The sequence below is a fragment of the Sorex fumeus genome, unplaced genomic scaffold (assembly GCF_029834395.1).
Source record: "Sorex fumeus unplaced genomic scaffold, SorFum_2.1 ptg000047l, whole genome shotgun sequence".
Taxonomy (NCBI): Eukaryota; Metazoa; Chordata; class Mammalia; order Eulipotyphla; family Soricidae; genus Sorex; species Sorex fumeus.
This window is the reverse complement of record NW_026606104.1, coordinates 31,616,756-31,633,464: the sequence shown is the minus strand read 5'-3', so window position 1 is coordinate 31,633,464 and position 16,709 is coordinate 31,616,756. Positions and strand designations below refer to the sequence as shown.

General features: G+C 39.9%; 1 non-coding gene across 1 annotated transcript; it reads left to right on the top strand.

Moving 5' to 3' along the window:
• Positions 1-15,332: 15,332 nt before the first annotated feature.
• Positions 15,333-15,545, top strand: LOC130032270 (small nucleolar RNA U3). Its single transcript, XR_008793811.1, has one exon. It is a non-coding gene; the product is annotated as a small nucleolar RNA U3 (small nucleolar RNA).
• Positions 15,546-16,709: the final 1,164 nt, after the last annotated feature.

Here is a 16,709-nt window from a genome sequence, read left to right as displayed (position 1 = left end):
ATCCACATATCACTGTGGATATGGAGTTGGGTCCTAACCCAAGAAACTGCTGTTGCTGCTGGTTCTCTGCTGGGCTAGGTGGTCGGTGGAATTTGGACCACAACCATCCAAGGTGAGAAGATAAAGGAAAGATGCTTGTGTTCTCTCAATCTCATCAGCTATTGGGACAGAATGGGGGAGACAGTTCGAACAAGGGTAGTACTCAGTAATCCCTCTGATATTTTTTTCACTGTCAGGGCAAGAGCAAGGTGCTGGTGTCTCAAAGAAGTAGGGTCACTACTGATGGAATTTACAGCGTAGATGTTTTCCAGAGTTTCAAATATATGGACTAAAATACTTAATTAGTATTCATGAATCAGTTATGAAGTACTGGTTTGCAATACTCTGTACATGCCAGGGGTAGGCTGCATACCTCAGTGATTGCATTGGATGGTAATATTAGTGTAGATTGTGTACAGTTGTATAGGTGTGGTGACATTATGCTCTCTGCCAACATCTAGTGACCATGAACTGCCTCCAGTCAACGATGTCTTCTTCCTGTTCCTGCCACCCCCCCACCCCTTTGTCATTTTTGGTTTAAGGGTTTGTTTTTCATTTAGATAATTAGGTTGATTGCTTTTTTTCCCTTCAGAACCCACAAACAAGTGACATCACACAGTTTGGTCTTTCTCCATCTAATGAATTTCACTCAGCACAGTTACTTCAAAGTTTAATCATGCTCATATTCAGGTCCAACTTTTCTGTTGGATGGGAAGACAACCTGGTGGTTCTAAATTCCTTTCACAGAGAAATCATCTGCATCTTAAGTTCTTTGACTTCATTGCTTAGAAACATCTACAAAGCAGGAGAATAAAGAGCAGAGCTCAGTTATTCTGACCCCAATTTGCTTTTCAGCTGTGTCCACTTATTTCAAGCGGATTGAGTTACAGGTTTGTTTGCAGGGTCACTGAGGGTTTCCACACACTGAGCAAGCTCCTTCATGAAGGAATGGCTTCCAACCTCTCTATGGCATAGTTGAGTTTCACTATTCTAGCTGGAGGTCATGGTCTGTACTCAGCTTGCAGGGGCATTAATTCAGTCATCATGGAACTATGTCACTGCTCTGTAATAACAGTGTCTTTAAATGAACTCAAAATGCACTCGAAAGAAGTAATTGATAATTTGAACAATTGGAGAAAAAGAACTACAGATGATTTCACTCCACAGGCCAGAGAAACTTGTTGTTAGAAGGTAGGTTGGCAGTCTAACAGACCTGATGGTTACTGCAATGACTTGTGGTGCCCTGCATGAGTTCCCAGAGGATTCTGGGAAACACAGCAGATAAAACGTTTTAACAGGAGAAGCTGAGATCAAAGAATGTCAGTATTTCACAAAATTTATTAGTGAAAAAATTTATTCCTGGCAACCGTGACAGAGGAGCATGGGCAGATGGCACTCTTGGTAGCCAGTGTTTTTAGCAAGAGAAAATCATGTTCAAATGGCAGCTCCCCTCATATTGTACTAACCGTAGGCATTGTGCATGAGGCCCAACAGCAGAGATTCTAATGGTGAGAATGATTAATAAATAAAAACAATGATTACTTTTTACTTTTCTATAAAACTAGCTGCTATCACATGATTTTACCTGGAAAATGTCCTTTCAGCCTCGAAACAGTTTCCCTGAACAGATTTATGATGTGAGGATAATGTGGGGAAGACAAGAGCTTTCTTTAATTGTGATTTTTAAATATATGTTAGAGGTAGTATGTGACTCTCCTCAACATTTTTAGTCCACAGGCTGAACAAGGCATTGTTCTATTTCATGTCACTTGCATTCTATATACACTCATCTACTTACTCATTTATCTCTCTTTCTCTCTATTCATGTATCCAATAATTTATGATTTTATCTTGGACTCACTCAGACACTTCACCATTCATCAATCAACCTCTCAAGTACTTTTCCTTATCACGATCACGATCACGACCACCCTGTTGTTCGTCGATTGCCTCGAGCAGGTGCCAGTAACGTCTTCTTCGTCCTAGCCCTGAGATTTTTTTTTTTTTAAAGTGCCATATTCAAGGCTTTTTCAGGGTTAGGAGAATGAGACCCATCATTGTTACTGGTATTTGGCATATTGGGTATACCACGGGGAGTTTGCCAGACTCTGCCGTGTGGGCATGTTACATTTGGTAGCCTTTTCCTTATAGTTTGGAGAAATAAAATATTTTCTAGGAAAAGGAAAATCCTGAGAAAAATATATTTTTTTTTAATTTTGTTTGGGTTTATTTATTTATTTATTTTTGCTTTTTGGGTCACACCCGGCGATGCACAGGGGTTACTCCTGGCTCTGCACTCAGGAATCACTCCTGGCAGTGCTCAGGGGACCATATGGGATGCTGGGAATGGAACCCGGGTCGGCCGCGTGCAAGGCAGACGCCCTACCCGCTGTGCTATTGCTCCAGCCCCGAGAAAAATATTTTTAAAAGGTACATAGGGCTGAAAGAAATGAGAAAAAAATAACATCTTAAAATGAGAGAAATACTATAACAAACTTCTGTGCATATTATTTTTTTCAGCTTTATGAATTTTCTGGATATATGGCCAGGGACAGTTCTGTTGAGGCTCCTGTACTTCACTTCCTATACATTTTTTTTTCTTTTTGGATCATACCCGGTGATGCAAAAGGGTTACTCCTGGCTCATGCACTCAGGAATCACTCCTGGTGGTGCTTGGGGGACCATATGGGATGCTGGAAATTCAACCTAGGTCTCCCATATGCAAGGCATCAAAGCTTCCACACTTTAGTTATAGTTCTTGGGCTCTCTGGGGACTTTCCTCATTTCTTTGAGGTGTTTGCCCATATCCTGGTGGGAGTGTTTGCTGGGGGTCACTGTGGTACTCATACACCTACTCACTGGACAGCCCCAGTGTTTGGACATCTTCAGTTTCTGGCACACACTTGACCAGGTACAGAGAGAGCACAGGAAGACAGATGTCATTCCCAGGTCAGTTCCTAGGCACTGGGCAGGAACCTGGACCCATCTATTCAAACCATACAATAAGCACTAACATTTTAACCTTCTGTGTTTTGTAGGCAAAACTTTCACACAAATTCTCAAGAACCAACCAGTGCCAGAAAATCCACTTTTGCGGTGGTAACACTATATCTCTCCAGCCTTTTTGGAATAACTCAGTTTCTGAATTCTCTGGCTCTCCCAACAGTCAGAAATTCCTTTGTGTCTGAAGCTGTAGGTCAGAGCTAACCCAAACTGGTTTAAGCAGAAACTACTTTTTCCTCCTAAAATGTGTTTTTCAGAGGCAGAGGAAGTATGTTGACACCAGAACCTAATCTTAAAAGCAGCCAGTGGAACAAAGAAGCTGTAAATATGACCATACCAGAGTCTATTCTGAATTTATGGGTCCCACCACAGAAAGATCCAGCTAATTCGCCTTATATGGGCTAATTCAAGTTATCATCAACGAGAGAGAGAGAGAGAGAGAGAGAGAGAGAGAGAGAGAGAGAGAGAGAGAGAGAAGAGAGAAGGGAGAGATCCCAAATATGAGATAAAAAAGAAACATTAAGGGTGCAAGGGAGGTCGGATCTCTGGTGGTGGTTGTGGTACTGGAGTGAAGTGTTTGTGAAAACTGTGAGTACCTAAATAAAAATAGATTTTAAAAAGTGCTATTATGCATGCCACAATTATAGAACGAACAATATTTTATGTGGTCAATTCAGTTTACCTACAAATGCTTTCTTATTCCTATTATGCTTTTTACTTTCATTTTATTGGTTTGGTATATTTTTGAGTGGTAGGATTTTTGGCTATATTTGTGAAAGAACAGTAAAGATTTTTTTTAAAATTAAAAATAAAGGAGGGGCTGGAGTGATAGCACAGCGGGTAGGGCATTTGCCTTGCATGCGGCTGACTCGCGTTCGATTCCCAGGATCCCATATGGTCCCCTGAGCACCATCAGGGGTAATTCCTGAGTGCAGAGCCAGGAGTAACCCCTGTGCATTGCCAGGTGTGACCCAAAAAGCAAAAAAAAAAAAAACCCCAAAACCAAAAAAAAAAAATAAAGGAGATAAAAGATAAGTCTCCCTTTAAGAAGACAGCAGAAGAATGGAAAACTCTTGGGCTGATTTTATATTTAGGATTCATTTTTTCTTTTTTTAAATTTTTGTTAGTGAAACACCATGAGGTAAAGTTGTAGACTTACAAATTTTTGTGCTTGGGTTTCAGTTATACAATGATCAAATACCATCCCTCCACCAGTGCCCATTCTCCACCACCACTGATCCCAGTATCTCTCCCAATCTCCATCCCCCCATCCCATCCTGCCTCTGTGGCAGGGCATTCCCACCCTAATCCCCCATATCCCACCCTGCCTCTGTGGTAGGGCATTCCCTTTTGCTCTCTCTCTCCTTTTGGGTGCTGTGGTTTGCAAAAGAGGCACTGAGTAGCAATCATGTTCGGTCTGTAGTCTACTTTCAGCATGCATCTCCCATCCTGGGAGGATCCTCCCAACACCCTTTATTTGGTGCTCCCTTCTCTAATGCTTCAAAGGATTGTATTCCTAAAACTCATACTGGAGAGGGCAATTCTCTTTAATTGCCTGATTTATTCAAATCTTATCCAGAAACATCCAAACAGACATGCCCAGAAACTTGTTTAATTGTCCCCACCACAATGCAATGGTACCTGAAGGGATAACTCCCCCACAGAGACTCAGGTGAGAGGCTAGAACTTTTGCTCTAAGTGAGCAGCTGTCAAACTTTGACCAGTCTCTTCCTCAAACATTGCAGATCAATGTGTTTTTATTTGCAGTAAAAATAAAATGACATAAAGTACAATTTAAAAATTATGCTCAACAGATAAAGTTACTCTTAACTTGTTATAAGACTTTTTAAAGCTTATTATCAACTTCTGTACTTAGTTTATCAAGAAGCAATAACAAACGAGTGACAGCCCTTGAACCACACTTGGGGTTGCACCATTTTGAAAACATTCTAAATCTCTAGCTAAGATCTCTGGCTACACTTCACTCATAAACTGGAAACTAATATACAAAAGTTACAATGTTTTGAGAAAACCCTTATGAACTGAAAATTCTGGAGGCAACTATATAGGTAAAAACAGTTATTTGGGATTAAAGAATTGGGATATGAGATACAGTTATCCAGGGAGAATACCTATTATTCCTCAGAATAGGGACAAAGTCAGGGGTTTTTAGGGGGAGAAAAAGAGGAAAAGGAGAAGATTCAATTTGTATAAGTTTCAAAATTTTCTTTGTTAGGCACAACTGATTTCTAGTTAATGCAAGCAGACAGATGGGGGAGGGCTGACTATGAACTTTGTGGCAGACAATAAACCTAGAGACTGCTTAGTCACCAGCCCTGAAGTAGTCCTGAAGTTGTCCAAAGGCAAGCAGACCACATCCCTTTGAAATGCAAATAATGAGTTCTTTAAAGATGCAGAAAATTAGGCACCACTGAGAACAGAGTGAACCCCCTCAGAAAGGGAGAACCTTAAAGAGAAACTGAAGGTAGTGATACCAAAATGGAAAAGGCCTTCAAGGATTTCAGGCTCTTCCTCTTGACAATGCCCCAGGCTACACAGAAAGCCCCTAGGAGCATGCCGTTGGGGAGAAGCCCTATATAAAAACAATATTGTGAAAAAAGGAAGAAAATATTATGGAGAATATATCATTAAACTCCTTCAGGGTCAGGGGAATGAGACCCATTGTATTTATTGGTTTTGGCATATCGAATAGCCGCCACAAATAGCTGGCCAGGCTCTGCAGTGCGGGCGGGATACTCTCGGTAGCTTGCCAGGCTCTCCAAGAGGGATAGAGGCTTTTGGGGCTGCCTCTAATCGCCCTTGTAGGTGATCCCATGGTTCAAACTATATTTGAACCCTATCAAATATGGTGCAGCAATCCTTGAAGATGGGTATTAAGTGTCTTATAATGTGTCCAGAAAGCATCCTGGAGTGTGGCAGCGGCTGAATAGTGGAGGTCTCTGTCTCTGTCTCTCTGTCTCTGTCTCTCTATTTCTGTCTCTGTCTCTGTCTCTGTCTCTCTCTTCCCCACTCCTTTTGGACATTGTGGTCTGCAATATTTATACTGAAAGGTTATCCAGAATATTCCTTTACCTACTTATAACCCCCAGATCTTGTCCAGCATGATCATTTCCAGCTATTATTATTATTCTGGTCTCTCCTCTATCTTACTTACCCTCAGGCCCACACACACTTGTGATTAGTAGCAATCATTGACCAGTCCTCCTAACCCCTGTTTACCCTGGCCATGGATATTATTCTCCTACTGTATATATATTTTATATACCACAAATGAATGCAGTCATTCTATATCTGTCCCTTTTCTTCTAATTCATTTCACTCAGCATGATAGTCTCCATGTCCATTCATTTATAGGCAAATTTCATAACTTCATTTTTCCTGATAGCTGTAGAGTATTCCATTGTGTAGATATGCCATAGTTTCTTTGTCCATTCTCTGTTCTTGGGCACTCAGGTTTTTTTCCAGATTCTGGCTATATGTTGTATACTTTCTTTGGTTAATCTGTTTAGATGTCACTGGGAAGGGCAGATTCTGGGTCATACCCACTGTGGTTAGGGACTCAGGCTGTTTCTAGCACATTCTCAGGGATCAGTCCCAGCCTATTTCTCTAGCCATTTAATGCAATTTTCTCCCAGTATTTCTGGGTACCAAAAATTAGGTTACGTTGACTTTTTCTATTGATTTTGTTTGTTTGTTTAGTTTTGTTTTGTTTAGTTTTTAGTCCACACCACTGGAACTCTAGGCTTTGGTGCTCAGTGCTGTGGATTGAACCCTGGGCCTATAGTGAACTCCAGTTTATTGAGTTAGTGAAAGTGTGAACTCCAGTTTATTGAGCTCTCTCTGGATCCTCTTCTTTGTCTCTTACTTTTTATCTTATTCATTTTTACTCAGGGCTGGAGTGATAGCACAGCAGTAGGGCGTTTGCCTTGCACGCAGCCAATATGGCCGACCCGAGTTTGATTCCTCTGCCCCTCTTGGAGAGCCCGGCAAGCTACTGAGAGTATCTCGCCCACACGGCAGAGCCTGGCAAGCTACCTGTGACGTATTCAATATGCCAAACACAGTAACAACAAAGTCTCACACTGGAGATGTTACTGGGCCTGCTCGAGCAAATCGATGAACAACGGGAGGACCGCGACTTTTACTCATTATTTATTTCCTTCTGCCTTGTTCCTTTTTAATCTTCTTTTACTGGTTTCTTAGGTGTAATTTTCTTTTACTGGTTTCATTACTGACTTGATCCTTTTATTTTTAAGGTGGAAGAATATAATGCTTTAAATTTTCCCTGGCTATTGATCACTGGCCCTGACTGTAATTATTGATTTTTGTTATCATTCATTTCAAAACATTCTTTAGACTTTTTTTCTGTAACTTTCTCCTAAATATGTGGCTTATGAAATGAGTGTTGCTTAAATTCTAAGTATCAAGGAATTGTCCGGATAGTTTCCTGTTATTAATTTCTAGTTTAATTGCATTATGATCAGAGAAGATACTTAATTTAATTTGCTCGAAGTTTGTCGAGGTTTTATTTGTTTCCTAAAAATATGCTCTATTCTTTGAATGTAGTATCTGTCCTTGAGAGGAATGTCTATTCTGCTGCTCTGGATGGTATGTTCTATAAACAGCAATTAGGTCAAGTTGATTTTTAGTGTTATTCAGATGTTCCATTGCCTTTCTGATTTTTTCCATCTTCCTGTTTTATTGGTTATTTAGAGAAGATTACTAAAGTTTCAACTCCAGATGCAGATGGTTCTGTTTTTCCTTTCCTTCTATTTTGTTTTATGTATTTTAAAATATATTGTCATATACACAAATACAGTATTATTAGATATTTTTAGGTAAATAAAGTTCCTTTATAATTTTGTAATACTGAGTTTTATCCCTAATAATATATTTTTCCTGTATTGTTCACAGTCTGATATTAATAAATATTTAAAATTTGCCTCTTCTCTAAATCCCTTTCCTCCCCTCTCCTCCACCTCTCCCCCTCCTCTCTTCTCTCCTTCCCTACCCTTTCCTTCTCTTCCCTTCCCTCCTCTCCTCTCTCCTCTTCCCCTTAAATATTGTAAAAATAAAATTCCTCCTTTTAACATCATTTTAATGCATTTGCTAAAACAAAACTGGCTCATCTATTTTCTCATAGGTGTGTAACTAAGAAGTGGCAGAGCCTCTAACTTAGAAATTCTAGAAGTGAGAGTACATTGTTTGGGGTCAGATTCCCTCCCACATCTCCTCTCCTCTCTGAAGGTTCTCTCCTTTAAGGATTACAGTTACATGTATATTAAACTTCTTAATAATGTTCCAGAATTCATCTATTCTTTGTTCTGCTCTCTTTCTTTTTTTTTCTCCTCCCACCTCATCCTCAACTTATTGTTTTAGTTTCAGGGATACCTTGTGACCATCTTAGCTATGTCAAGTCTGTTGATAAGTCACTTAAAAGAAGACGTTATCTCTGCAGCTGTGATTTTTGGTTAGACTTTCTATTTGATTATTTTTTACCTTCACACTCTCCATCTGTTTATACTGAAATTTCCCATTGGTTCATGCATATTGTCCACTCTAGTGTAGTGAAACTTTGAAAAGGTATAACATCCACCCTCCCCAACCCCCGTGTATTCATATAAAATAATATTACCTCAATGTCACTGTCACTGTCCTCCTGTTGTTCATCGATTTTCTCGAGCGGGCCCAGTAACATCTCCATTAGAGACTTTGTTGTTACTGTGTTTGGCATATCGAATACATCACGGGTAGCTTGCCAGGTTCTGCCGTGCAGGCTAGATACTCTCGGTTGCTTGCCGGGCTCTCCGAGAGGGGTGGAGGAATCGAACTCGGGTCGGCGATGTTGGCTGCGTGCAAGGCAAACGCCCTACCGCTACCTCAATAACAAGATAATTTTTTTTCTCAATTAGAGACATGATCTACGTTATATGTCTTTATAATGCCCCTGAGACGTTGCCAATTTCTTTGATTTTTTTATTGATTTGAGCTATTTAATATTGAGCCAGGCTAAAATCTATCTGAATGTCTTGTAATTTTATGGAAAAACTTTACTGCAAGGGAATTATTCCTTGCATTAAATTAATCAAAATGAAATTTAATGTTTTATGTTAAAGAAAACTTAATCTATTTTAAGTGAGCTCTAAAATATTGTAAAAATAAAATTCCTCCCTTTTGAATATCATCTTAATGCATTTGCTAAAACAAACCTGGCTCATTTGTTTTCTCATAGGTGTGTCAAAGTAATATTAAGCAGAGGCAGAATTTGTAAATCAGAAATTCTAAATGTGAGGGTACACCATTGGGGGTCAGATCACTTGTCTTGTCTCACCTACATTTATTTATTGAGATGCTACTAAATTTAGGGAATAGTTTGACAAATTATCAGGACTTCAAGTAGCACAAATGTTGCTACTGGTTCAGTACTCACCTGATTATTGAGTTCCGCATACTCTTCTCTATGCAGTAAAGGTAAAAAGGTAAAGGCCCTCCCGTTGATCATCGATTTTCTCGAGTGGGCCCAGTAACGTCTCCATTGGAGACTTTGTTGTTACTGTGTCTGGCATATCGAATACGTCACGGGAGCTTGCCAGGCTCTGCCGTGCAGGCGAGATACTCTCGGTAGCTTGCCGGGCTCTCCGAGAGGGGCGGAGGAATCGAACTCGGGTCGGCCATGTTGGCTGCATGCAAGGCAAACGCCCTACCGCTGTTCTCTATGCAGTAACAGTATTAAATGTACTATCTTATTCCTACATTCATCGCTGGGTAAAGAAAGCCCTGAACATTGGGATGAGAAGCTGTAAGGAGCTTGATTTTCTGGAGCTCAACCAAGAGATATTCTTGCTGTTGCTGAAACTGGTTCTATTTCAATGAGAATACTGAGATTTTTCCTCTTCCCTTCCCTTTGTTATCACAGTAACTGCCATTACAATGTCTGGGTACTGTGGTGCTCCCACTCTTGACTCAGGTGCACATAGGTGGAGGTGGGGACAGGGGTGGGGGTCATATATTTGGTTACTCTGCTTGAACACACTTGGTTGAAGTGCTTGCCAGAAGTCACACACTTGCTGTGGTGTTGGGTATCACAACAGCAATTCAGGGAATCACACTGAGTGTGTGGTACTGTCAGGAATTAAAGTGTTGGCTTGGTATCATGCATGCAAGCAGGCACTCTCTCACTGAGCCATCTAGCTACCTTACTAGGGCCTGGGCCCCCTCCACCCCCCCCCCCCCCCCCCCGCCCAACGCGCGCACGCACACACACACACACACACACACACACTCACACACCCTACCTGCTACTATTCCTGAGGGTTTGAATTTAAATTCCGGTGATGTGTTTAAGTCTTGGTAACTTCTCCAGAAACTGATTCACATACAACTTCTTTTTCTTCTTGTTACTCCTTACTGTCCTAAATTCTGAAAAACATTACCTACCACTCAGGACTGTGGACTTAGTGGCTTAGTTAGTGGGCTACTTGTTGCTATATATTTTCTTCATTTTGTATGGGAGGAAATCTGCATTCAGAGAATAGGTCTCTTTGACATCAATGTTATTTTACAGGAGAGGCTCTGAAAGCGGCAGTCTTCTGTGTATAAAGAAATTCTTCCTTTTGTTTTTATTTTTGGGCTGCACCTAGTGATGATGAGAGGTTACTCTTGACTCTGAACTCAGGAATTATTCCTGGTGGGGTTCATGGGATCATATGAGATACTCGGGTATAAGACCCAGATCCATCGTGTGCAAGGCAAACACCCTACCTATTGTACTTTCTCTCCTGCCCTGGAATTCTACCTTTGTAAGTGTCCCTTTCTCCCTGTGTTGGATAGATTTGATCATCCTTGTGATCATAGAGAAGGAAGGGACTTCTGTCCTTCTATGGTCCATGATCTTGCCTTTGTTGCTGTACTTTTTCTGGTGACCTCCCATGTTGGTTTTATCCTACCCCACTGTTTTATTTATGTTAACTTTAATTTTGTTGAAATATTAATTCAAAACAAGCATTTAAAATGAAGAATATTATATAACACAACTTCCACTGAAACCTCAGCATCTTTTACTATGAAAGATGAAAATGAAGATAATGGAGGATATTCAAGTTCTGACAACTGACTATGGCATGAATCAGGATATATAGTCATGAATGATTGTACAGGTTATGTTGAACTGAAACACAAGTGAACTTCAGAGGGGAATTGTAAATTAGAACCTATTTTTAGCGGGTGGTTGAAGGTTAGAGGCTTTCCAAGGTTTTACTTTAGAAGTAAGAAACTGGAAATAGCAGTAAGAAAATACGTCTCATATTAAGAAACTGCACAGTGCAGATAGGATCAAGTGAGGCATATATATCATGTACAATTGGCATGTTCCATTCCACATATATTTTATGCAAGAATCACAGTGTTCAGAGTGAAAAGACAGCAAGGCTACAGAAACATTCCAAACAAATTCGTGGATGGTGAATTTTAGCTTGAAATATTAGAAATTATAAAGGAAATTTAATAATTTCCCCCTTGAAGTGATTGTTTAATGAAAACATGTTTATTTAACATATGAAATCTCAATTCCAAAGGTACTTACCATGCTAGTTCTATTTATACTTAACAACTTAAAGCATAACATAAGGCATTTTCCACAAACAGCTCTGTTTTTTCTGAAACATACTATTGAATCAGAGATAGTCAAGTCATTCTGGATGGAATTGTGCACTGTATTCTTAAGACTCTGACTCATTTTTCTTAGTTTTTGGCAGTTTCTCAAAAGGGAAGATAGAAGCAGAAAAGTCTAAAGGGTTGCTCATGTTTCTTATCCTTGTGCAATCCCGTTCCCAGTCAGTCTGCTTTTAGTTACTCTCGGATTGATTCCAGAGAAGCAGACTTCTGGTCAGGTTTATCCATGTGTTTAGAAAAAAAAAACCCATTTTTGGATTACTTGGCTTTCAAAAATTATATTTTGTATTGAGCTTTTGATCTCAGATCAGTTGAACTCATGATGAGTTGGAAGTACAGTAAACACATCCAGGAATGGATACAGTGCTCCTAAAATGCAAGCTTCTTTTAATTTAATAAAAGTGCAAAGGAAGTGAGATATCTGCTGAGAAAAGGAACAAGTATTTCCATTTATACTAGTTCCTTTAGAATGTTCAGATGGAAACTGGACATTTCTGGATTCTTTCATAGGGGAGTGGTCAATTTTCCCTAAAATGAATAGTTATCCTGTTATATCCAAAGTTGAAATTCTGGTCCTGGATGCAGATAACATCAAAAGCTTAGTGATAATAAACTTGATCTTTTATTCTGTTTCTAAGAAACAGAGTCTCTTATGAATATTTGACACATGAGTGCCAGATATTTTGCTAGATGTATTCATACTTTTACTTTTTTAATTACATAATAAAATTTCAACTTTTATTACTGTTATTTTTACAGATGAAGATAATTCCCAGAACCACATAATAAAAGTGTGCCTGGAATTTGAATCCTGGTCTGTAATGTCCTAAAATTCTTTCTATTAACATTTGTTTCTAGGATGTTTGAGGGCATGTTTGAGGACATGATCTATACCAACTGCTCATTGAGAATTCTGAGAAAGAGTTACTTTTGCTTAAGATTTAAAACTCACAACAACAATAACAACAAAAAACCACAAAAGCATGAATATCAGAGAAATATGGAGGTTGAAAACAAGGCCCTAACTAATTCTTCTGAGCTTATTGTTAAAAGAGATCTAATTTAAGACACTTTCTCAACTGATTCTAAATTTCCATGCATGTTAGTAGACAATACCTATGAACTTTATCTAAATACTAGTGATTATGTTATAATTGAAATTCTATTTGCGGATTCAGAGTTTACCTGATAGTTTTGAATATGTGAAGAAAACCCTTGATTTATTTCTTTGGGGATACTGCCAAAAGTTTGAATGTAGGAGATGCTGATTTGATGAGTTTATCTTCCAACTTTGTTTTTTCCCCTTTATTTCTTTTCTTTCTTCTTCCTGTAACTTTTGACTGTTTCAAAATTGCAACCAATTGATAAGACTATGACTCACAAAGATGGTTTAAAACAGAGACAGCTGGGGATCCACTCAAGTGGTGAATCAGTCTAAAGTAATTACTAATTTATTTAAATTAATTATAGCAATCTATTCAAAGTTATGTTGAGTTAAATAAAAAAAACACTTTTCCCAGTTTATGAAGAAAATCTACGGCTAGGTGATAGTAATTATGAATTGGATGCAGACACTGGAGAAAAGTTTTGTTTGGTACCAGTATAAATGCTATCACCATGTTAAGTTTTTTGATTTTATTTGTGGTGAGGGTGGGTACTCAGGACTTAATCCTGAACTCTGTGCTCAGGGATCACTGTTGGATGTAGGGCTAAGGATAAAATGAAGATTGACCACATACAAGGCAAGAGTGTTAACCCCTTATTATGTACTATCTTTCTGTCCCCAGTGTATTAGTTTAATAAAGCATTTTTGGTGGTTGAACAGAACCTAGTAAAGCAAGATGTCTCATGCAACTTACATTCCTAACTCATGCAAATTTAATTTTGTTTAGCACCATCTGCCCAAATAACCTTTATTTCCTTTGTAACTTAAAATGAGATATGCATGTTTATTTATGTGCTTATGTTTGTGAAAATATATGAGTATTTACATGTTACATAGGATTGTTAAGTACCATTAATCCTACTGTTTTGATTGCAGTGAAATTAGTTTTGAGATAAATGAAATTCTGAAAATTTGAGGCTAGGAAGATGGTGTTGAGAGTCAATTCTGAAAAGTGAGTTGAGGATAAAATAGGAAGGTTACAGGCTATGGGAATAAAGTATAAGACAAGGTCTGGGAATTAAGTCAGGACAGGCTAATGTTCCGGGAGACAATGAGTGCTTGAGTTACTATTTGTACGTAGCATTTGGTACTTGATTCTTTGCTAATTTCTACAGGTTCAGACAGCACTTTTTTTTTTTATTGTGTCAAGTGGTTCTTTATCAAAATTTTTTCAGGAGTGAAGGTCATCTGTGACAGATCAGACCACTTGTTTTGATCTTGAAGAATATTTGACTAACACATAAATAAAAAAATTCTTGAAAATTGTTGTTTTCCCATAATGTGGAATAAAAGAAAGTATACAAGAATAAGTTAGAAAATGTGTGTCATAATATTAAAACAAACAAAAATTTGATGAAGGGCCAGAGAGGTATTTTACTGGGCTGAGTGCATGCTTTGTATGCAGAAGCCTTTGGAATTCACTCCTGGGAAAAGCATGGACCTCTGAGCACCACCAGGCTAAGCTCCTAGCACCGAGCCAGAAAGCAGCTGCTGAGCACCAGACGTGGTCCAAAACCAGGGGGGTGGTGGTGGGCTGGGGTGGGGGGGGAAGAGAGAGGAGAGGAGAGGAGAGGAGAGAGAAAGGAGAGAGAGAGAGAGAGAAGAGAGAGAGAGAGAGAGAGAGAGAGAGAGAGAGAGAGAGAGAAGCAAGTGCTGGAAGTTCAAAGCTCTTCCCTCCTGACAACACCTTAGCAACAGAAAGCCCCATATGGGAGCAGCTTGTAAGAAAAGGCTGCAAAGCCAACTTTATATATTTCAATATACACGTAAAGGTAAAGGCCCTCCCGTTGATCATCGATTTGCTGTAGCGGGCCCAGGAACGTCTCCATTGGAGACTTTGTTGTTACTGTGTCTGGCATATCGAATATGTCACAGGGAGCTTGCCAGGCTCTGCCGTGCGGGCGAGATACTCTCGGTAGCTTGCCGGGCTCTCCGAGAGGGGTGAAGGAATCGAACTCGGGTCGGCCATGTTAGCTGCGTGCAAGGCAAACGCCCTACCGCTGTGCTATCGCATCCATCCAATATACACGTATATTTATTTATTTATTTTTGGTGAGTGGGCAGGGACACAACTGATGGTCTTAGAGCTTACTCCTGGCTCTGTACTCAGGGGTCACTCCTGTCAGTGCTTGGGGGGACCCTACGTGGTGCTGGGGATTGAACTCAGATTGGCTGCAGGCCAGGCAAGTGCCTTACCTTTTTTTTGCTTTTTGGGTCACACCTGGCGATGCTCAGGGGTTACTCCTGGCTCTGCACTCAGGAATTACTCCTGATGGTACTTGGGGAACCATGTGGGATGCTGAGGATCGAATCTGGGTTGGCTGCGTGCAAGGCAAATGCCCTCTCTGCTGTACTATCACTCTGGCCCCAAGAGCTTCACCCTTGCACTACCGCTTGGGTCCATGTAAAGTCAACTTTCAAAAGGCAAGTGGTGAGGATTATACTTTCAGGGCTCATTCCTATAGTCTGTTATCAGAGAAGTTTCTCTGATGTTGTGGAGCACCTGAAATCATGAGGAGGAGCCAGAGCATCCTCTTCTGGGTATGAAGCCGGTTCTAGGTGTTGTTTTTGCAAAGTCCTTTTATGTTGATGCTCTTTATTCTATTCCTTTGGAAGAGTGAGAAAGAGAGGATGCAGTCTGAGTGGTTCCGGTGGTGGGAAGGGGGTGGTGGAAGCTAAGTGGTGCATTTTTCCCATCTTGGAATTTATCTCCCACCTTTTCTCTATCTCCACCTGAGATGTGTACTTGCAACTCTCTCTCTCTTTCCTCTGGAGAACCCTAGTTTTCTCTTGAATATGTAACTCTCTCTTTTCTTCCTCTTAATCCCTAACCAAAATTATTTGCTTCACTTTTTGTGTCCTCCTGAAATTCTCTTCAGCAAGGGAAAGCATGAAATATCTAAATAACCTGTGTGGAAGTCAGGACTGCTTATTGTCTTCCTGAAAACAGCAATTTCTCATTCTATCCAGGGTTCCACAGCTCCCCAAGAAACTCGAGTTGCAAGGATTAATTTTCATGCAGTGTAGATAAGGTAGAAATCAGATGCAGACTGATGACTTCCATGTGAAGAGAAAAGTGGTTCTGGTGAGATAGAAGGTCTGTACTGTGCATGCTTGTGGCAGATTGTTATTAACCCTTAACATTGAAGCATTTCCTTTGGTGACCGAGGTAGGAATAGAGGAAAACTGTAAACTGCCCTCTTGAGGCTACTACTTCTTTTCATCCCACTTCACCTACTATACTATCCTTTACCTCTAAAAACTAAAGTCAAAGAGAAAAACAGGCTATTTTCTCTTCAGGTGAAAGGGCCTGCTATATAAATGCATTGGCTGATCAATTTTCTGTCCCTGTACTGTATTATACTCGGAATGTGCGACGGAAAACTGAAGTTGGGATTTATTGCAACTTCTCATCTCTGAGCCACAAATAATGTCAGCAGACTCCACAGAGAAGAAGCAGCCTGAGCGAGAAAGGCACATGATAGCTTGAACCATCAATCCAGGAAATTCTGACAGGAGCAGAAAACCACCAACTTTTTTATGAAGAGATGTAATTTTCTTATCTATCCCTAGTGGAAAAATAAAATCAAGAGTTAGATTTACTGAACGTAAGAGGAGCCTTACTCATGAGTTATGATCCTAATGCATTCCACAGCTGTAACTCTTCCTCCAAGGAGCCAAGACTGACCCAGTCAAAGCCACCACTAAATCCTGTAAGCAGTCACATCAAAAATTAAAGTACAGGAGGAGTTGGGAGGGGAAGATACCTCCGGGAAATATCAGATGATTTGAGTTGTCAGCAATTCCTGTT